This window comes from Kogia breviceps, chromosome 1, assembly GCF_026419965.1.
Source record: "Kogia breviceps isolate mKogBre1 chromosome 1, mKogBre1 haplotype 1, whole genome shotgun sequence".
NCBI classification, from domain to species: domain Eukaryota; kingdom Metazoa; phylum Chordata; class Mammalia; order Artiodactyla; family Physeteridae; genus Kogia; species Kogia breviceps.
This window is the reverse complement of record NC_081310.1, coordinates 173,474,407-173,498,034: the sequence shown is the minus strand read 5'-3', so window position 1 is coordinate 173,498,034 and position 23,628 is coordinate 173,474,407. Positions and strand designations below refer to the sequence as shown.

The following is a 23,628-nucleotide window of genomic DNA, read 5'->3' as shown; positions in this document are numbered from 1 at the left end:
GAGCTGTATTGTAGAATGTCCCTCAATTGGGATTTGTCTAGTATTTTTCTAAAGATTATACTAGTGTTAAGGATTTGGGGGAGAAGGAACACAGAGGTAAAGTGCCATATCATATCAAGGAATACATGCTATCAGTGTGACTTGTTAACTGTGATTATCTGGATAGGTTTCTCCAAAAAATTACTCCCTCCCCTCCCTGCCACAGTGTACTCTGGAAGAAAATCGCTAGGCATACTCACCTCCACTTGAGTGGAGAGTTATAGACCACCTCCTTGAGGGTGGCGTATATATATAAATTATTTGTAATTCTTCTGCATGGGAGATTGGTCTTTTCTTATCCATTTATTTATTTATTCAGTCACTTATTTATATCAGTATGGACTCATGGGTATTTTTGTTATAATCCAGTACTTTATTTTGTTCTAATTTTTTGATTTTTACTATTGAGAGCTCTTTCAGTTGGACAGGAGTGTCCTTTTGACATACCCCCTTTATTGTGTGTGGTAGTGTTTTTGGTTGTTGCTGTTTAGCACTTCCATACTTTCTGGCACTGTAAGATACTCCCAAGCTCATACTGTGAATCCCCTCCCCCAGCCCTAGATTCAGCCATTTCTCCAAGGGGCCCTGGTTTCTTTTATTGGAGAATGGTATTAGAAATCAAGAATTGGGTGCTAGGTGTGCCCATTGCTACTGGAGGGTTATTGCTTCCAGGTCTTCTCAGCTGACAAAGCAAGGAAATACATTTGTATACTAACACATATATTCCATATACTTATAGAAATATCTTAAGTATTTCATATTTCTACATATCTTCATTTGTATCTGTGTTAAGCTAGACATGAATTACTGATATCTCCAACTCTAATCCAGTACCTCATTGATCATTCTAGTCTTTTCCTTTTTTATCTATAATCTATAACCTCCCACTCCCAGCAGTGAGAAACTTGGCTCTCATCATTTGCCATCCATTTACTCATTAGTTCCAGTATACATGTAGTGTAGTGGTTTCAGGATTGTTAACCTGTACCCGTTAACAACTTGACAACTAGAAAACTTTAACAAGTAGAATACAGTGGTTATATGCAGTTCATTTTGCTTTTTATCTTCTCATTTCACTTATTTCCATAGGTAACTTAGGTTAGCACCTTTCTTCTCCACCTGCCCTATTTTTTAATTGACTACTTATATTGCTCCCATTGTCCTCAGTCCTTCAAACCAAAAGGCTAATAGTCTTAAACAAGTTCGTTTTCTTGAGACACATTTTTTAGGCTCTTGCAGTCAAACATAATTTAATTAACTCACTATAGATAAACGACTTGTCCTTATGCTAACAGATACAATGCTCAGAAACTTACTTTGGTTGTAGCCTTATTTTTGTTTATTTTTATTTTGTTTTTATGAAAGTTTTCTGTTGTGATAAGGTACTCTGTTTTAAATTTTTAAAAAATTTCCAGCAGTTGGTTTCCTGTGAGTTGGGAATACTGTGTGAGTGCTTAGTTTGGTAATGTCGACACATATTGTGTTCTTGGCACAGATATGGTGTCATTTCATAATAAACACAATGTGTTGCCATCTAATTGGATTAAAAAAAAGCACCCACACTCCATGTGTGATATGACAGAATACATGGTATTTGAAATGCTTTTTATTTTTATTTATTTATTTTAAAGATTTATTTATTTATTTATTTAAGGCTGTTTTGCGTCTTCCTTGCTGCATGCAGGCTTTCTCTAGTTGCAGCAGGTGAGGGCTGCTCTTTGTTGCGGCGTGCGGGCTTCTCATTGCGGTGGCTTCTCTTGTTGTGGAGCACGGGCTCTAGAGCGCAGGCTCAGTAGTTGTGGCACACGGGCTTAGTTGCTCCGCGGCATGTGAGATTTTCCTGGACCAGGGCTCGAACCCATGTCCCCTGCATTGGCAGGTGGATTCTTAACCACTGCGCCACCAGGGAAGTCCCTGAAATGCTTTTTAGTTACAATTGCTTCACCACAATTTGTAGCAGCACAGAGTGGTGAGACCCCTGCTTTTAGTCACTTTTTTGCAACTACTCTGCTGTTGTAGTGTGAAAGCAGTTATCTATAAACAAATGAACCTGGCTGTGTTCCAGTAAAACTTCATGGATACAGAAATTGGAATTTCATATAATTTTCACACATCATGAAATACTTTTGATATTTTTCTACCATTAAAAAAAAAAATGTAGAAATTGGGGAATTCCCTGATGATCCGGTGGTTAGGACTCTGCATTTCCACTGCCGGGGGGCCTGGGTTTGATCCCTGGTCGGGGAACTGAGATCCTGCAAACTGAGCAGGCAGCCAAAAAAAAAAAATGTAGAAACTGTTCTTAACTCATAGGTAGTACAAAAACAGGTTGGACTGTGTGACATCATTTGTTCACCCCGCAAGCGAAGAAGGCGCTGTATACTGGACACATTTTTGAAGTATCTGTCTTTCTCTCCAAAACCATTCATAGTAATTTCACCAGTCTTAGATTCAGTATTGGTTCCTGGTTCATACCAGGGAAGCTGCTTGGAGAGAGACATTGCACAGTTTTCTGTGGTAAAACACTAAAGGTTTATTTGCCTAGCTGTCATAATTTATCAACTCCTAGTATTTTTTTCAATGGGGGGTGGATAAGATTAAATTTTATCATTGGCTACTTTGGGTTAACTTGAATAGAGGACACAGTCCTCTTTTGTTTCTATTTATTTATTTATTTATTCATTCATTTTTGGCTGTGTAGGGTGTTTGTTGCTGCCTACGGGCTTTTCTCTAGTTGCAGAGAGTGGAGGCTACTCTTCGTTGCAGTGTGAGGACTTCTCATTGCGGTGGCTTCTTTTGTTGCAGAGCACAGGCTCTAGGCATGCGGGATTCAGTAATTGTGGCTCACGGGCTCTAGAGCACAGGCTCAGTAGTTGTGGCGTGTGGGCTTTGTTGCTCCGCAGCATGTGGAATCTTCCGGACCAGGGCTTGAACCCATTTCCCCTGCATTGGAACGCGGATTCCTAACCACTGTGCCACCAGGGAAGCCCTTTTGTTCACTTCTGTTCAACTTGATTTTGAAAGTAGACACATTAGTCCTTAAGTATTGTAGAAGCAGTGTGTGCCTGGTGGCCTTCTTTTTTTGGCTGTGCAGTGCGGCATGCAGGATCTTAGTTTCCCCACAAGGGATGAAACCCATGCCCCCTGCATTGAGAGTGTGGAGTCTTTTTTTTTTTTTGCGGTACGCGGGCCTCTCACTGCTGTGGCCTCTCCCGTTGCGGGGCACAGGCTCTGGACGCTCAGGCTCAGAGGCCATGGCTCACGGGCCCAGAAGCTCCACAGCATGTGGGATCCTCCTGGACCGGGGCACGAACTTGTGCCCCCTGCAGCGGAGTCTTTTTTTAAAAAAATTATTAATTATTTATTTATGCGGCTGCATCGGGTCTTAGTTGTGGCACACAGGATCTTTCATTGCTGTGTGTGGGCTTCTCTCTAGTTGCGGTGTGTGGGTCCTCTAGTTGTGGCGCAAGGGCTTAGTTGGCACGCGGCATGTGGGATCTTAGTTCCCTGACCAGGGATTGAACCTGCGTCCCCTGCATTGGAAGGCAGATTCTCAACCACTGGACCTCCAGGGAAGTCCCTGCATGGTGGTTTAAAGGACTAGCTTTGACCTTAGGTTCATAGGAGCAGACAAGATCATCTTTGTGCTTCCTTATCTTCTGTATTTCTCAAAGATTATCAGGGGTGCTTGAAGTGAGATAAGAAAAAACATTTCAAATCTTCTTTAACTGAAGGAAGTAAAAATACTTTAACTGTAAGAAGTAAAAACTTAGAATGTTAGTGCTCACTGTTTGGGTTTAGGAACTATGTTGTTACGTAAGGTATAGTGTATGGAACGTGGGGGCATTCTGAGCTGCACTGTAGTCGAAGCCACTGCTGTCCTTTTCCTGGATAATTGTAGGCAGCATCTAACAATTTCTTCTGCTCTTGCCCTGTTAAGGTCTGTTCTACACTCAGCAGCCAAGATCCTTTTGGAACGTGATTCTGGTCCTTACTCCTCTGCTCAAAACAGTGCTGTGGCTGCCTACATAACCTGTAGGAAAACCAAAGTCCTTACGATGGCTTGCAAGGCCCTTTCTATTCACCCATGTCTCTGACTTGATCTTCCAGCTGTTCCCTGGAAACTGTTGGCATTGCAGCCACTCTGTTTTTTTGTGTTCCTCAGATACACCAGGCATGTTCCCTCCGCAGGGTCTTTGCACTTGCTCTTTTCTCTATTTGGTCCCTTTTGCCTTCAGATAAAGTACAGCATACTGTTTCTGTTCATCTTTGCCTTCTCTGACCACATTACATAAAAGAGTAACTCTTATTCCTCATGTGCTCCCATCTGCCCCTTAGAATGTAAGCTCCAGGAATGAAGAGATATTTTTAAAATTTATTTATTTTTGCCTGTGTTGGGTCTTCATTGCTGTGTGCCAGCTTTCTCTAGTTGCGGTGAATGGGGGCTGCTCTTTGTTGCAGTGCGCTGGCTTCTCATCGAGGTGGCTTCTCTCGTTGTGGAGCACAGGCTCTAGGCTTGCGGGCTTCAGAAGTTGTGGCACGCAAGCTCAGTAGGTGTGGCTCATGGGCTTAGTTGTTCCAAGGCATGTGGGATCTTCCCGGATCAGGGATGAAACCCGTATCTCCTGCATTGGCAGGCAGATTCTTAACCACTGGGCCACCAGGGAAGTCCCTGAGGAGGTTTTTAATTGCTGAATCTCCGTTGCCTAAAGTAGTGCCTGGCAGTGTAGTAGGTACTTAATAAATTTTTTATTGAAGTAAGTGGACAGTTAAAATGGAAATTGTGTGGAAGGGGAAAAGATATATTGTCGGTAGTGCTGTGGTGTCCTTGCTAATATACTGATATCTGACGAAAGGCAGGTCAGGAGAATGAGGCTGAAAAGCATGCCTATCACTGTCCCGATGACTCAAGCAGGACAAGTTTGGGGGTGCATGAAATTTGGTGGCAGGCGACTTAGGGCTTCAGGTGTCTCCTTGCTGTCATAGAATAACTAAGGTCCAGAGCCTCAGATTTGCTTCTCCACCCATTGCAACAATGGAAAATTGAAGATTTGTCGCGATGAGAAGATTCTTGCCAGTGTCAGAGAAGAGGTTAATTAATAGGGAAGAAACATGATGGGTTAGAAAGAGAAAGATTGTGTGTGTGTGTTTGTTAACTGGCTAGAATTTTAAAGGTGGATGTATTGGAATAGTTCTTTAATCAGTGCATTGTAGAGTAGGCGGTTCCCAGTTTTGTAGCAGTCATCGGGGGTTTCCTCAGGCTGACCGATGTGAGCCCCTGTGCCTCTGCAGTTAGAAACAGGGAAAGAAGTTTCGGTTGATGAAACCCAGGATGAATTCCCAGAATGACTTGCAAGACTATATGCAAAAGTATTGTGAAAGAATGAGTTTTTGTAAGTGCTGTATTTTTGCTATTTATCAACTAAGCGAATATATACCAACATTGTCATTAATTTGCCAAATGGTCTGACTGAATAGTAATTTCATTTTGATAAGTCTTAGTTTTAACAGTAGATTTTTGTTGCCTCTTTGTAATGTTAATTACCTGATAACCTTTGGTATAGGTCAAGAGTTTATTGCTTGTGTATTCAGTTTATTCAGTGGACACATATCAGTGTTAGATATATAGAGTTTGGAGCCTTGTGAGGTAAGTTGACATATTAACAGACATAATGATATGCGTGTAAGGAGAACCATGCCTAGGGTAACAGAGAAGCAAACGTAACCCAGCCTGGGTGAGCCAGGGACAGCTTGCTGGGGAAGGAGACCCTCATAAGAATGAGTAGAAGTTTGCTGAGAGGGGAGTTGAGGCTTCCCCACTACTGAGAGACTATTCTCTCCTGGCTAAATAGGCAAGGATTCAGCTATGTGCAAACCACAGGTTTCAGAGAAAGCTAAGGTGGGTATCCTTGATTGAGTCAATGAATAAGTGAAAAAAGAGAAGATTAATGTCAAGACTGCATCTTCATATTATTTAATTCTTAGGTGTCTTCCTACTTTACAGTATTATGAATGAATGAAAAAACTTTAGGAGTGAGGATGTTAATTACATACTGAGCTTGCTGATCTTGGAACTTTGTTTTCCTGTTTGTTTGGGATAATACTACATTTCTTTGCTATGTGGCCATGTTAGTAGTATTTGGATCTGGGAATATTTAAACAACTGGATCTGAAGGGTTTTTTTTGTGCTTTGAGGGATGAGTGTGGGGAGTTGCTTTAACTTGAAATGTATTTGTTAAATTTAGTTCAGCATACTTGAAAGTTTTTTGTTTCAAGCATCTAATTCTTCTGAAGTTATTCTTCAGGTTGAATTATGGAGTTTACAAATTAAACTTGTATAATGCAAACCATAGCACCTGAAATATTGCCAGTGAAAGTATCAGGTTACAAGAGGAAGGTTTTAGCTTTCCATACTTTCCAACCTTACTCTAGGAGGTTGGGTGGAGGAAAATGAGTACGAGAGACCCTCAGGCCAGTATACTTTGGGAGAGAATCCTGTGTTCATTTGGAGTTAAGTTGAGGGCTAGAGGAGAGTTTCTGTTTATAGATTCCAAGCATCTGTATTTCAAGATGCAATCTGCAAGGTTTGGGTAGCTATTTTATCACTGCTTATTTCTTCTCATTCCAGAGTTGTATCCTGACTTTGTAAATTGGAGAAGCCAGCGCGGCACTGCCAGTATTCTTTGAGGTAGTGTCTGTTTGGGGTCTGGTGCAAGTCGAATCATTGTTCAAATAAGGTAAAAATGCATGGTGGTTAAAGGAACTAATAATAACTTCATTGGCTTATAAAGCCAGTCTTATGTTGTTTATCCAGAAGATTCCTTAATAGAAGTTCTGGGTTCATTTTTGTTGGGTTCTTATTAAGTAATATTTATCTTTCAGTTTAAAAAACTTAAATAGGCTGATAAAGTAGTCTTGCTCTCCTCTCTGATTCCATCCCAAGTTGTAGAATCAGCAGTTACTTTCTTATTTGAACTAACTTTTGAGTTTTTAAATAACACATGTTTATTCACTTGGACATACTGAAAAAGATCAGCCATAAACATGACACACATACAGTCACTGTTAATAGTTCAGTGAACAGTCCCTTGTCATGCATATGTTACTTTGATATGTGTGTATATAATCAAAATTGGAGTTGTGCTTTTTGTCACTTGGTTCTTGTTAACAAGAAAAGTTTTCTCTGTTTTCTTTTTTTTTTTGCGGTATGCGGGCCTCTCACTGTTGTGGCCTCTCCCGTTGCGGAGCACAGACTCCGGACGCTCAGCCTCAGCTGTCATGGCTCACGGGCCTAGCCGCTCCGCGGCATGTGGGATCTTCCCAGACCGGGGCACGAACCCGTGTCCCCTGCATTGGCAGGCGGACTCTCAACCACTGCGCCACCAGGGAAGCCCCTCTGTTTGCATTTTTAAATGGCTCGTGGCATTTCATCATTGGATGTGCCATATAATTTGTCTAACTAGTTCCTTTTTGGTAAACATTTAGGCTTTTCTCTCATTTTTCCGTGTGTTAGGTAACTGTGTGATGGACATAAATAAATTTATGCATACAGTTGATTTCCCCCCATAGTACAGTTTCTTCTCTTAAATTAAAAAAAACATTTTATATATTTATTTAAACTTTTTTTGTTTTACTTTTTTTTTTTTTTTCTTTTAAATATTTATTTATTTATGCCGGGTCTTTGTTGCAACAGGCGGGCTCCTTAGTTGCGGCAAGCAAACCCAGCTGCGGCATGCATGTGGGATCTAGTTCCCTGAGCAGGGATCGAACCCGGCCCTCCCGCATTGGGAGCGCGGAGTCTTAGCCACTGCGCCAGCAGGGAAGTCCCTTGTTTTACTTTTTATTAATACATGTACAAAAACCCTATACGTAGTCATGTCAGACCATCAGCTCCACAGGGCTTTTTATGAAAAACAGTCCCTCCTGCCCCTTTTTCAGTCCCTAGAAGCAATCATTTCCAACTCTTTACTGTTTCTTTTGGTATTACCTCTGAAATAATAAGCTTATTTTGCTACTTACGGATTTTCCAGTTTTGGGTATTATCAATTAACTTTCTACTTTGGATAGTGATAGAATTCTCTGACCACCTCACATGTCCACATTTATTGTCACTCTGGTTGTAGCTGAATTTTGGTTAGAGCAGTATTCACTGTTAATAATATTAAGGTTATGTATAGCTTGTTCACAGACAAATGTCATATGCTATGGTTAATTTTCTTTTTTCTGTACAACTTTTTTTTTCTCTATTGTTAATAATTATCTTTTTCTGGTCTGTTTTGTTTAGTTTCTATGTTCTTATCAGTAATTTCTTTCTAAACTCTACCCAGAAGTGTAAATTCTTCCTCAATACTTTAAGCATTTTGGTTATATTATAAATTTTATCTTAGAGATATTTTCTTTTTTTTAAAAAAAATATTGATTTATTTGGTTGCACCTGGTCTTGTGGCAGGCGGCCTCCTTAGTTGCAGCTTGAGGGCTTCTTTTAGTCGTGGCTCACCAGCTCCTTAGTTGTGGCATGCGAACACTTAGTTGTGGCATGCATGTGGGATCTAGTTCCCCGACCAGGGATTGAACCCAGGCCCCTTGCATTGGGAGCGCGGAGTCCTAACCACTGCGCCACCAGGGAAGTCCCCTTAGAGATATTTTCTAATCTGCTTCATTCTGAACATGTGCTCTAGGCAGCTGGGATGTTGTTATCACAAAATCATCATCCTGATGATTTTTCCTACTCTTTTGGTTTTGTTTATGGTAAGAAGAAGGAATCTAACATTTTATATTGTCATTAATCAGTTGTCCCAACTATTCACTAATACTCAGTGTTTTTATTATTGTTGCCTTATTTCATCTTTAAATACTTAGTGATACAAGCGTTTCTTCTCTCTCCATACTCAGCAAGCAAAATATAATTGATATTTCCATACTTCTTATTTTTCACCACGTGGAACTATGACAGTTCTTCAAGAGACTTAAGTATTGGAAACTAGAAAACAAAGACTAGAAGGATATGTAATAGGAAGCCAGTTGCATAATTTAAAAAATAAGTATACTGGATTTTCCCCTCTAAGATCCTTTGTCTTTTAAAGCTGCTTTTGATTTTTTGATTAATTCAGTCAGTAGACGCTTGAGTGCTTGTTACTGTGCCTGTTCTCTGTTGCTAGGGATAACCGGCAATGAGCAAGACAAACAGGACCCCCATTCTTATTCTTATTATTTTTTTTGTGGTACGCGGGTCTCTCACTGTTGTGGCCTCTCCCGTTGCGGAGCGCAGGCTCCGGACGCGCAGGCTCAGCGGCCATGGCTCACGGGCCTAGCCGTTCTGTGGCATGTGGGATCTTCCCAGACTGGGGCACGAACCTGTGTCCCCTGCATCAGTAGGCAGACTCTCAACCACTGTGCCACCAGGGAATCCCAGGACCCCCATTCTTGGGGAGCTTACATTCTAGTTTGGGAAGGCAAACACAATAGTTTCAGATTTCCTAAGTGTATAGGAAAGAAATACGACTACAAGATAACAGTGAGGTGTCATTAGGTAGAATACCAAGGAATACCTTTTTGAGTTAGGTGACAAGCTGAGATCTGAAGGATGAGAAAGGAGCCAACCATGCTTTAGACTGCAGAAGGGTGTTCATGTAGCGAGAACTGCAAGTATAAAGGTGCTGAGACTATAAATGCTTGTAAGTGTTCAAGGAACAGAAAGAAGGCCTTTGTGACTCCAGTAGAGTGATTCGGGAGAGACTGGTTTGAGATGATGTTGGAGAAGTAGGCAGGAGTCAGATCATTTAGAATCTTGAAATTATGGCAAGCTGGAGCTTTCATATATAAATCTGATGAATTCAATTTTGTTCCTTTAAAAAGATAATAACAGGGCTTCCCTGGTGGCGCAGTGGTTGAGAGTCCGCCTGCCGATGCAGGGGATACGGGTTCGTGCCCCGGTCTGGGAAGATCCCACATGCTGCGGAGCGGCTAGGCCCGGGAGCCATGGCCGCTGAGCCTGTGCGTCCGGAGCACAGCCTGTGCTCCGCAACGGGAGAGGCCACAGCAGTGAGAGGCCCGCGTACCGCAAAAAAAAAAACAAAAAAAAAAACAAATACAAGATGTTCCAGAAAATAATTAGACCTATTTGTCTATGTAGTTAATATGCTGTTCCTTATGAGCCAGAGAGGGGAGTTGCACTGATCATATGTATCTGAACTGAGTTCTGGTTCAGTGTCTGGATCTATGTGTGCTTGGGGTAGTTGAGTGGTCTCTAAATTTAGATAGCTTTGAATAGTGCCTTAATGAATTTGTTTTAGATTTAGAAGCAACAGGTTGGGTTCTTGATTTCTTTTGTAGACTCAGGTGACTGGTAAGGTTCAGAATGATAGCACATCTTGAAATTTTTTTTGGTTTCTTATGTAGAGTTGTGTGTGTATTTAAGACATCTCTCTTTTTGCCCCTCAACTTATCTGGTAAAGTGTAGATATAAATGGAAAGATATCAGGTGGTTATCTCAACAGGAAAGTCTTAGTGGATGAAGACTAGAAACTGCAAAAATAAATGAATTTAAAAGTGAGTAATATTGGATAAGGTTCAAAACTTGAGCATTTGAAAAGACATAATCATTGTCCTTTAGGACAGTGCCATCCAAGAGAAGTCCAGTGTGAGCCACATATAATTTCAAATTTCCTAGCATCTACATTAAGAAAATAAAAAGCAGATGAAATTAATTTTAATCATATATTTTATGTAATTTAATATATCCATCACATTCTCATTTCAACATGTAATTAATATAAAAATCCTTAATGAAGTATTTTACATTCTGGGTTTTGTACTAAGTCTTTGAAATCCTGTATTTTATACCTACAGCTCATCCCAGTTCAGGCCAGCCACATTTCAGATGCATGGTAGCTACATGTGTATGGGACACTGCAGCTCTTAGGGTTCATACTTCTGAAGGGATGGATAAATTGATATGATCTAGTTATTGAAAGTAATTTAAAAACCCTGCCATGTTGTGAACATCATTCAAAGCAGTGATAGTTTAACATATAAGGAAATAAATTTAAAAACATACATTTTTCCCTCTTCTAAACCTCTGTGTGATAGACTTGTTTGGGGAAGTTGATTTTATCCACAAAAGGCTAACGTCTGTAAAACATGTCAAACAATTTATCTCCTAAGAGAGTTGTAAACAGACTTTATGTAGAACAAGCTTTATGTACAACTCCGTGTAAACAGTGGCTTTCTGTGTATTGATGGTGGGATGAAGAGAGAACACAGTCCTAGTCCTTGGAATCTGTAAAGAATGTCTGTAAACCTGTGGATCAGAATTCCTATCCTGGTTTCCTGAATAAGAATCTTGATAGATGGACTTTTTAAAAAGCTCTGTAGGTGGTTGCAATATGTACCACTGGTTCAGCCCAAGGTCTTAGTAATAATAACTTAATTAAAAAAAATAGTTGTGTCATGATTGGCTGTTAAACTTAGTTTTTAAAAAGGTTTATCATAATGAGAGCTGGAAGGAGGCCATAGGTGATTAGTTAAACATAGCCTGTAGTATCTTTAAAGTCAGGAAAGCTGAGAGTTCCTCTAAAAAATGGGAAGGATATATTCCCCAATGGTAACACATTTAAAACAGTAACTAAAATTACCGTCAGCCTACCCTAGGGATATAGGAGAGGAGCCTCTGGGGTGAATCGAAGATTATTTAAGTTGCTATCTGTGCTGTTCATTCTGTTTCTCTAATGATGAAAGGTTAATTGCATAGATGATCCTGAGCCTAATAGACACCCATTGAGCAAATTCTCAGGAGAAGATACCACAAGTTGCTTACATTGGGAATATTAGATAAGTAAGTTCTAAATGAAAGACCCCTCAGTTTGCTGTTGATTTTTCCCTGCTACCATCCAGCAGCAAAGGGATTTATTCTACAAAGGTCAGGACCCTAGAATTTGACCTTTTTTTGCTTCTCTGCACCTCTTCAGTGCAACACATGCCAGTTTAGCTAATAAAGTTATAAAACACATTATTCTGTGTAGGAAGATATCTGATTGCTTACTAATAGCAGGAAAAGAGAATCAGTGGTGAAATCTGTTTGCTCTCAGAGAAGTTCCTAAATATCTCCCTCTCACTACTCTAGGGTTGTAGCTAAACATAGCTTAAGGTGTGAAGTCACGTGTTGAATGGCAGGCAGTTTACATACACTTTTTAATTCCTGTGGTGATCTTGTGAGGTGTAGGTCATGTTTGGAAAATTGAGAGAGTAAGTATCTTGTCCAGCTAATGGGTGGAGGAGCCAAGATTTGAACCCAGTTATTTTTTTGGTGCCAAAGCCACTACTCACTGCAGAACCTAGCCCAGTATTATAAAGTGACTCTCTAAGGTTCTCTTCATTTGGGACAGGGCATTTCAGATTGATAATTTGCTTCGGCATATACCCTCACTTACACCCACCTTTATATGCCCATTTTGAAATAACAGTATACTATGGAAAACACTAAATGAAACCTGGATTCTAGTCCTAGCTGTTTGCTTACTGTGTACTGGGATTATGGATTCTCTTTCCGCTGAGCAGGGATTTCCCAATTACCTATCTACTTTGGTCTTCTTATAATTGTGAGATGTGGGCACCATTACCCCTGTCTTTTATTTTTTTTTTAATAAACTTTTTGTTTGAGAGAATAGTTTAAGATTTACAGAAACTTGCAAGGTTTGTACAGAGTTCCTGTATTAGTTTGCTAGGGCTGCCATAACAAAGTATCACAAACTGGGCAGCTTAAGCAACAACAGTATATCGTCCCACAGATCTGAAGGCTAGAAGTACAAAAATCAAGAGGTTGGCAGGGGCTTCCCTGGTGGCACCGTGGTTAAGAATCTTCCTGCCGATGCGGAGGACATGGGTTCGAGCCCTGGTCCGGGAAGATCCCACATGCCGCAGAGCAACTAAGTCCATGTGCCACAACTGCTGAGCCTGTGCTCTAGAGCTTGCGAGCCACACCTACTGAGCCCATGTGCCACAACTACTGAAGCCTGTAGGCCTAGAGCCTGTGCTCCGCAACAAGAGAAGCCACTGCAGTGAGAAGCCCGTGCACCGCAACTAAGAGTAGCCCCTGCTTGCCACAACTAGAGAAAGCAACAGCAACGAAGACCCAATGCAGCCAAAATAAAAATTTATATTAAAAAAAAAAAAAAAAGAGGTTGGCAGGATTGGTTCCTCTGAGACCTGTGAGGGAAGGGTCTCTTCCAAGGTCTCTCTCGTAGGCTTGTATTAGATGGCTGTCTTCTCCCTATTTCTCTGCATATCATCTTCTCGCCACATATCTCTGTGTCCAGATTTCCCCTTTTATAAGGATACCAGTCATATCTGTAAAGACCCTGTCTCCAAATGAGGTCACGTTCTGAGGTGCTTGGTGTTAGGACTTCAATATATACATTTAAGGTTAGGGAGACACAGTTTAACCTGTAACAGTCCCTATATTCCCTGTGCCCAATTTCTTCTATTATTAACATCTTACATTAGAATGGTACATTTTTCACAATTAATGAACCAGTATTGATAACAGTATTATTCACTAAAATGTAAGCCCTATTTTTAACACATAAGAAAACTTCAATTCGGGGAGGGGATATGACTTGGAAAAGATTTCAAAACTAGTGACCTCCTTTCTGACTTTAGTACAAGCAAAAGAAAACTTACCAAGTCACACATTATGAGCCTGAAAAGATATTTTCTACCTATAATTACAACAGAATTTTCTTTTCTGCATCCAGCAGAGTGCTTAGCATGGAGTAAGTGTTCAATAAAATCTGATAGAATGAACAGAAACATGCTCTCAGTACTTGTTGGGCCATGGTGTTTTTTGGGAGAGTATACTCACAATAATCTTACCAAAGTACAGAGATTGTGAAACCTGCTTTAATGAGAAAGCAAAACTATTTAAAAAATTGTGAAATGATTGTGTATTTACCTTTCCAGTAACCAGTGCTTGGTGCGAAGTCCTATTTATGTTTATGAAGCCCAGTCTACTAAGCTGAAACTTTATTTATTTATTTAGCTAGCTAACTAGCTAGCTGCTCCAGGTCTTCGTTGCGGCACATGGGATCTTTTAGTTGCAGCATGCAGGATCTTTTTTTTTTAGTTGTGGCATGTGAACTTTTAGTTGCGGCATGTGGGATCTAGTTCCCTGACTAGGGATTGAACCCAGGCCCCTTGCATTGGAAGTGTGGAGTCTTAGCCACTGGACAACCAGGGAAGTCCCCTGAAAGTTTAGAAGTTAAGTTGTATGTTCGGTATTAACCACCTTTAACAAATGAATAAACTGAAATCTACAAAGACTTACTTCCTTCAAGTCCGCCAGAATGCCTCTTATTCCAAGTCACTTCCTTTTGCTATTAGATAAACCGTATATTTAAAACACAGTGCAGGCAGATGAAGTTGAGTTTACCACCTTCTAGGAGGTATACTTATAATAGAAGAAATTGGTGTGTAAAATTGCTTGCATATATTTTCTTTTACTAGCTTTTTTCAGACTGGTGGCTTGAGACCTAAGTTTATTACTTGTATTTTTCAGAATTTTCCAGCATTGATTGATTAAATTATGTTGCTTTCTGTGACTATTACATAATATCCCAGCTATCTTAAGATTTTCATATGTTTTTATTTCTGATTGGGGGAGAAACAGCAGTTTGATGGAAAGAATGAATAAAGGGGTTTCCCAGCAAAGGTTTGTCATTTTGATCTTAAATATTCAGTCTTTTCTCTGGTGTTTTTTAAAAAAAGCAAAACACAAAGAAAGAGAAGCATTTATGAAACTCTTATTCCTTTGTGGAAATCAGGCCTGAAATAATTACTGGTATGCTGTATTCTGTGCCATATGGAAAATAGCTGTCTCACTGAATTTTTCCTGCCTTTCCAAGTTACTGAGAAGTAGTGGTCCTGTTCCTTTAAAAAATGAAAGATGGAAGGGGTGGAGTTTGCTATGTCTTTAGGACAGAGAAACTAATTCAGTCTCTGAAGAGCAGGAAGGAAATGTGACCTCTTGCTGGCTGTGTGATGGAAAGAAGCTAGCGGCAGTGTTCCTCAGCCTGACGTGTTCCTCCTCAGCCTGACGGAGTCTGTTGCAGAGCCCTGACTTGCTCTGGAAACTCCTCTTTCCCAAGTGAGGTTGCCTGAATTTGGTGTAGGTGAATTGCCCCCATGCAAGTGATAGTTTAAGTACAGTCAGAAGGTTAAGTAATCAAGTAATCAAGTCCCTGGTCATCTATTTTCAGGCAGATGCACTGGTTGGTGTTTTTTTTTTTTTTTTTCGCGGTACACGGGCCTCTCACTGCTGTGGCCTCTCCCGTTGCGGAGCACAGGCTCCGGACGTGCAGGCTCAGTGGCCACGGCTCACGGGCCCAGCCGCTACGCGGCATGTGGGATCTTCCCAGACCGGGGCACAAACCCGTGTCCCCTGCATTGGCAGGCGGACTCTCAACCACTGCGCCACCAGGGAAGCCCTGCACTGGTTTTTATTAAAGCAGTAGAATATGTTATGAATCTTAAATGATTTCTTCTACAGTAAATTTCAGAGTTGATAGGATGGAAGTGGAGGGATGATTCTTTCTTAAAAGCAAAAAAAATTAAATAAATTTATTTTTGGCTGTGTCAGGTCTTGGTTGCTGTGCACGGTCTTTCTTTAGTTGTGGCGAGCAGGGGCTACTCTTCATTGTGGTGCGCAGGCTTCTCATTGCTGTGGCTTCTCTTGTGGAGCATGGGCTCTAGGCACGTGGGCTTCAGCAGTTGTGGCATGCAGGCTCAGTAGTTGTGGTTCGCAGACTCTAGAGTGCAGGCTTAGTAGTTGTGGTGCACGGACTTAGTTGCTCCGTGTCATGTGGGATCTTCCCCAGACCAGGGCTTGAACCCATGTCCCCTGCGTTGGAAGGCATATTGTTAACCACTGCACCACCAGGGAAGCCCTAAAAGCAAAAAGTTTAACCCTCACCACTTAATTCCATTTTTAGGACATGGCTGAAGTAAGGATGAGGAATGTCCTTCTCAGTTTGTGTAAACGTTTTTTAAGTTTTTATTGCCATTGGTAGAACTGTTCCAAATCCTCATTTTATTGACGAAAAATAGGCACAGAGAGGTTAAAAACACCTGCTTCAAATAAGGGGTTTTGCATTTATTAGGAGCATGAGTTTAGTTTTGGTAAATTTCTATTATTTAAGGTGCCCATTATTTATTTACTTATTTTTAGCTTTTCATTGCTCACCAGTGGCAATGAAGAAGATCACTTCTGCCCTGATCAGAGGTCCTGATAGAGGGAAGAAAGCAGTTTGCAACAGCCAAACAGGAGGCTAGAATAACATCTGTTATTTATTAGTTGATGACCTGGTGCTTGGGCTCGAAAGGAGGGAAGTCAAGAAGACTCTCTCTGAGATAGGGTGGGCGCCCTGCTGGTTAGACAGGAGCCTGTAGTCCCCATGCCCACCCACAGAATACAGGTATCTGGTGGCTTTTGGAAAAGAACTTTGTCAGAACAGGTCTGTTTTGCATTTGGGAGCCCAAAGCATCCAACATAAGTAGCAGTACTGTTAGAAAGGAATTACTTACTTTCCTCAAGTTTGAAATGATGGCAGAGTCCTCATTTTTTTTTCCTGTTTTTGCTGTGCAGTTTATTATGAATTTTCTAAGAGACAAATAACAGTGCTCCTGTTTGCTGTCCAAAGAAATCAGGGCTGGCAAAGGAAGGACAGAGGTTAACTTTTGAAGGACTTGGAATTGAACCTTTGTGGATAAGAGCTGGCTTATCCAGCTGGCCAGTACTTCCCACACTGGCAGTATTCTTGACCTAGGGGAAAAAAGCTCTTTTATTATTATAAATTATCCATGTATTTTTATGTGAGGTTTGCCATTCCTTAATTGATGTACTTTTAAACTATTGGGTTGGCCAAAAAGTTCGTTCCATTTTAAGTACATTTTTCGTTTTCACCACCAACTTTATCGAACTGTTTATTCATTAACTGAACAAATTTTTTGGCCAACCCAAAAAATGCTTCAGAGCTTACCCTCAGGGAAGCTTCTTAATACTCACTTAGAAAAATTATCTGTGTGTCAATGGATAACTAACATGAGTTAGTTTTTTTTACGTAGTGAAAACAGTACACAGGGTTGGGCCTTTTGCTGTAGTTACTTGACACAGAACCAAAGGCCAGATACTGTTTCTCTGAGGGTGTGGGCTTTATTGGCTTCCCTTCAGTCTCCAGTTTCTGAACACAGGGGTCCCTGTGCTGAATTGTTTCTGTGAAGTTTTCGGAGCTGGTTCCTCTGAATTCTTTCCAGCCTGACAACAACCAATAGGAAGAACAATTGAGAATTTGTTTTGTAAACACGTCCATTATTAGCATAAGTTAACTAAAATATATGCTGTCATTAATAAAAGGGTTATTTTCAGGGAAGTTGATAGTAAGGCTAGGATAAAAGCACACTGGTAAAAAAATTACATTGTCAAATAATCCCCCAAATGCCAAATAAACAGTTGAAGTGAGCTCACAATTTTTACAGTGGCTTTTGGACTCCTCAGAATTAGAAGCTTTAGCTTTTTTTTGCTTGCTAATCCCAAAATGTAGTTTATTGTATATTTTCTCCCCTCTCATAATAATTTCTCAGTTGTTTTGAAGTAGTCACACTTCTAAAAACAAGTTGCTGAAACAACTCACAGTGGGAATGGTAGTTTGGGCTACTCATGTCCTGTAATTAGGAGGTAGTTTAAGGTTGCACTTTGGAATTTACTTTAAATGTGTTTGAACTGAAATCAGTCATTGTTATTTGCTGATAAATGATTCTCCTTTTAGACTTATTTGCAGAGCACACATGGAGAAGCATGTAGAGGTGAGCCTTTTGGGTCCCCTCATTGCATGTCTGGATTTTTTTTTTTTTTTTTTTTTCACTGCTCAGCTTGCGGTATCTCAGTTCCCTGACCAGGGATTGAACCCAGTCCTCCGCAGTGGAAGTGCTAAATCCTCACTGCTAGATCACCAGGGAACTCCCGCACGTCTGGATTTTTTAATGGAAGGATTCTCTAATATTTTTTTTATGGAAAAGGTATGGGGAAATAGCTGCAAAGAGTGGCTGTATCCACCCAGACTTACTAGGATTTTGACCTTGAGTTGAGCCCACCTGCAAAGAGTTGATAATTTTTTAAGCTGGATGACGGATGTACTTGGGTTCCTTAACACTGTTCTTTTCTACTTTTGTGTATGTTTGAATCAATGCCTCCATAATAAAAACACTAAAAAATATATATAGAGAGAGAGCCCAGCTGGCTGTAAGGCTGGCCTTTCTTAACCTTCTTTAAAGTCATAAAAGAGGGAAAAAATTCCATTGTAATAAAGTTTTCCTGAAATGGACTTTGAATAAAGTACAGTTTTATTTATTTAAGGTCTTGTAGAAATTACTAGTCTAGATTTTTAAAATATCTCAGAAAAAAGTAGGTAGATGTTTGATTCCACATTAAAAGAATTAACGCTATTAACGCTATGAATGTCAACAACTTTGTAAAAGACCGTTAGGGGGAAGTCACCTGTAAACTCATTAGCTAAAAATATTTATATGTAAAGTAAGAAGCACATGCTCTTACCCTGTCTGCCCAATTTCATGTCTTTCCCTTCTCCTGCCCCCTTCCTCTTCATGTCTTCCTTTCTGCTCCACAGAGGTAACTACTGTTAATAGTTTGCTGCATGTGCTTATGTAGATATGTCTTATATGTACATCTGTACCTACGTATTACTCATTTTAAAAACAAGTTCTACCAAATTACATAGAATACAATGTTTAAAGTTTAAGAATTTTAAGTACTAAACTCCAGAATAGCTATGATTTTATAACATAGGCAAGGGAAAACCTTTCATTATATCCTTAAGTTGTTTAAGCAATAAAATTGCCATTCTCCCCAAAGGACCTTCCTCTCCTTTTAGGAGGGTGCTCAGTGCACATGTGGGTATTTGCCTCTGTGAATTTTAAGACCTCAGAAATTAGTGTTATATTTATGGATTTATTTAATAGTTTAAGAGAGCTCCTTAATAGAGTAACTGTCAGGAAGGGGTCTGATTTGATTTCTTCAGGGATGTTGGGGGTGGTTGTGAAGTCAAATACACTTGTATTTCCCTAGAGATACCTACAGCTGCTCTTGATTCTGTTTCCCTTTCCCTCCCTCTTTTGCTCAGGAGAGAATAATCTCCAGAGGAAAACATAAAATAGTAAACGTGTTTAATATTTCACCTGAGTGCTGCTTTCCTGCCCCTAACTATCCAGAGGCATACAGAGCACACAATCAGGCCCTGTCCTTTGCCTACAACCCTTTATGAATGGTGAATTTCTTTCTTAGCTGATTTGTGGATCTGTCTCTTCTTTATTTCAGTCATTTTGTTCACAAAGAATTTTCTGCTTCTTGCCTTTAGTGACTGTTGAGAGCAGGGCTGTCTTGACTGGACTTGCTGGCAGTGGAGTTTCACTCTAACCTGGCACTACTAAATGAAGTGTGTCTCCCTAACATTGAGATCAGTTTGGCCTTCTCTGCCTTTGAGGAAAATGTACAAGGAATACGAATGAGCTCAACTTTTAGTTTAGCTGTAGTGATTAGGACTGTGATACATACTTAATTTTATTCTTGGATTGTATTGTTACTATTTGGTGAACCGATCTTTTATTATTCATGCTTGTGTGATGAAGAGAAAGTGCGAAAGAGCCTGTTCATTAGCACATACCAAGTGTCCACTCTGTGGCTAAGCACTGTGCATAAAATGGAGAACAAATCAAACGTGATCTCTTACCAGGTAATTTTGTGGCTTCCTGGGTTTGGTATCCTGAATTGTTAAATTTATTTGGTTAGCACTCTTGTGTTACCTAACAGTTACCAAATATAATGCCATCTGATCTGGAAAAGTATGCTGTCCTCTTGGCAGAGCAGAGACAACAGTCCTGCGGCCTGGGCAAGGGACAGGGAGTGCAGGCCTACATGGGGTCAGTCCTCACAGACTTCCTCTTCTATTAAGGTTATGTTAGAGATCCATAAACAGGGAAAAGACTTATTTTAAGACCTATTTTAAAAACAGGTGTTAAATGGTAACTGTTGAAAATCAAATAATGTAATACAGTAGAATAAAGGACCAAAGCTACTTGATCATCTCAATAAATACAGTAAAAAAAATTCCAGCATATTTTCATAATAAAAATATTAAACCAACTAGGAATAGAAGGGAACTTCCTCAATCTGGTATTAGACATGTGAAAAACCTACAGGTATCATTGTACTTAAAGGTGGAAGGAAGACTGAATGTTTTCACCCTAAGCTCAGGGACAAGAGAAGAATGTCCACTTTTGTCATTTCTGTTCAACATTGTACCAGATGTTCTAGCCAGGGCAGTTTGGCAAGAAAATGAAATAAAAGCCATCTAACTTGGCAAGGAAGAAGTAAAACTATTTCTTTTGCAGGTGATATCTTATGTAGAAAATCTTAAGGAATCCACTGAAAACTATTAGAACTATTAAATGAGTTCAGTAATGTTACAGGATGCAAGATGAATATACAAGAATGAATTGTATTTCTCTGGGACTTCCTCGTGGTGCAGTGGTTAAGAGTCTGCCTGCCAATGCAGGGGACACGGGCTCGATCCCTGGTCCGGGAAGATCCCACATGCTGTGGAGCAGCTAAGCCCGTGTGCCCCAACTACTGAAGCTTGCGTGCCCTGGAGCCTGCGTGCCACAACTACTGAACCCAAGTGCTACACCTACTGAAGCCTGTGCGCCTAGGGCCCATGCTCCGCAACAAGAGAAGCTCCCGCTTGCTGCAACTAGAGAAAGCCTGCGTGCAGCAACAGAGACCCGACGCAGCCAAAAATAAATAAAATGATTTTTAAAAAAGAATGAATTGTGTTTCTGTACACCAGCAGTCAGCAATCAAAATGACAGAAAAACAGTTCATTTCCAGTAGCATCAAAAAGAGCAAAATACTTAGGAATGAATTTAACAAAATGAGCACAAACTTTGTACTCTGAAAACTACAAAACACTGTGGAAAGACGTCCCATGTTCATGGGTTGGAAGACTTATTAAGATGGCAGTTCTCTCCAAATTGATCTTCAGATTCAAAACAATTTTTGTCAAAATCCCAGCTGGCTTTTTGCAGAAATTAATGTGCTGAATCTAAAATTCATATGAGGAACTTCCCTGGTAGGGCAGTGGTTAATAAGAGTCCTCCTGCCAATGCAGGGGACATGGGTTCAAGCCTTGGTCCAGGAAGATCCCACATGCCACAAAGCAACTTAAGCCTGTGTGCCACAACTAATGAGCCTGCTCTCTAGAGCCCGCAAGCCACAACTACTCAGCCCTTGTGCCACAACTGCTGAAGCCCGTGTGCCTAGAGCCTGTGCTGCGCAACAAGAGAAGCCACCGCAATGAGAAGCCCGCACACCGCAATGAAGAGTAGCCGCTGTTCGCTGCAACTAGAGAAAGCCCACGTGCAGCAACGAAGACCCAAAGCAACCATAAATAAATAAATTAATTAAAAAAATAAAATAAAATTCATATGAAAATGTAGGAGACTCAGAATAGCCAAAATTGTCTGAGCAGGAGGAAGTTGAAAAACCTACACTTTCTGATTTCAGAATGTACTACAAGGCTACAGTAATCAAACTGTGGTTTTGACATAAGCATAGACATACAGATCAATGGAATAACATTGAGAATACAGAAATAAACCCTCACATTTGTGATCAGTTGATTTTTTTTTTTCTTTTTTTGGGGACCAAGATGCCAAGACGTTTCAGTAGGATAAGACTAGTCTTTTCAACAAATGGTACTAGGACATCTGGATATCTACATGCAAAAGAATGGAGTTGGACCCTTACCTCACACTATAACATAAAATTTAAATCAAAATGGATCATGGACCTAAATGCAAGAGATAAAACTATAAAATTCTTAGAAGAAAACCTAGGAATAAATCTTTGTGACCTTGGGCAAACCCTTCTTAGATATGACACCAAAAGCACAAGGAAAAAAAGAATAAGATAAATCAGACTTTATTAAAAAAACTAACAAAATCCCTTTTCTTTAAAAGTCAGAGTCAAGAAAATGGAAGAACAACCTACAAATTGGGAGAAACTTCTTGCAAAGTATATGTCTAATAAGGGATCTATATCCATAATTTAGAAAGCCTTACGACTCAATAATAAAAAGACAAATAATTCAACTTAAAAATGGACAAAGGATCTGAATTGATATTTCTCTAAGATACACAAATAGCCAATAAACATGTGAAAAGATTGTCAACACGGTTAGTCATTAGGGAATTACAAATCAAAATCATAATGAGGGACTTCCCTGGTGATCCAGTGGTTAAGACCCTGCACTCCCAGTGCAGGGGGCTCAGGTTCCATCCCTGGTCAGGGAGCTAGATCCCGCATGCTGCAACTAACAGCCCTCGTGCCGCAACTAAGACCTGGCACAGCCAAATAAATAAATATTAAACAAAAAAACTATAATGAGATACCACTTCACACCCACTAGAATGGCTATAATAAAAAAGACAATAATAAAGTGTTGGAGATGTAGAGAAATTGGAACTCTCATACACTGCTGGTGGGAAAGTAAAATGATGTAGCTGCTTTGGAATATAGTCTGGCAGTACCCCACAAAGTTAAGCATAGAGTTAACCATGTGACTGAGTAGTACCACTCCTAGGTATGTACCCAAGAGAAATAATAAATAAAGTAGATAAATATCTTTTTTAAAAAGAAGAAGGTGGTTGGATCTACTGTTACCATTTAAAAGAAAACAAAAGAACTTCCCAGCCAAACTGTAACGGTTTTCAAAGAAACATTCAGCCTTATGTTGTCCTGATGGAAGATTATGAGTTTTCTGTTGACTAATTCTGGATGCTTTTTTTGAGTGCTGCTTTCAGTCTGTCTAATTGGTAGCAGTACTTGTTGGAATTAATCATTTAGTTTTCTGGGACTTCCCTGGCGGCCCAGTGGTTAAGACTCCACCCTTCCAATGCGAGGGGCACGGGTTCAGTTCCTGGTCGGGGAACTAAGGTCCCACGTGCTGTGAGATGCAGCCAAAAAAAGTATTTATTTTATTTTTAAATTTTTGGCAGCATCGGGTCTTTTGTTGAGGTGCGCAGGCTTCTTTCTAGTCTGGTGCGGGCTCAAGTAGTTGTTGCATGTGGGCTCAGTTGCCCCATGGCATGTGGGATCTTAGATCACTGACCAGGGATCGAGCCCATGTACCCTGCATTGGAGGGCAGATTCTTTACCACTGGACCACCACGGAAGTCCTCAAAAAAGTGTTTAAAAAAAATCATTTGGTGTTCCAGAAGGAGCTCATAATAGAGGATTCCCTTCCAATCCCACCATATACACAACATCACCTTCTTTGGATGAAGACCAGCCTTTGGTGTGGTTGTTGGTGGTTCATTTCGCTTGCCCCACAATCTCTTCTGTTCCACATTATTGTACAATATCCACTTTTCATCGCCTGTCACAATTTGTTTTAAAAATGGAGTGTTTTCGTTATGTTTAAGTAGAGAATTGCATGAGGAAATACCATTAAGAAGGTTTTTTCCGTT

The 23,628-nt window shown here is 40.3% G+C and overlaps 1 protein-coding gene across 5 annotated transcripts in view; it reads left to right on the top strand.

Moving 5' to 3' along the window:
* THRAP3 (thyroid hormone receptor associated protein 3) overlaps positions 1 to 23,628 on the top strand; it is a 72,246-nt gene that overhangs the window by 19,539 nt on the left and 29,079 nt on the right. For 2 of the 5 annotated variants that reach the window (XM_059046851.2, XM_067011426.1), the window contains one exon: positions 6,668 to 6,776. The exons of 1 other annotated variant lie outside the window; for it this stretch is intronic. The gene's annotated coding sequence lies outside the window, so the exon portion shown is untranslated. The remainder of the gene's footprint in view (positions 1 to 6,667; positions 6,777 to 23,628) is intronic. 2 more of the 5 variants (XM_059046863.2, XM_067011433.1) reach the window with 1 other exon arrangement.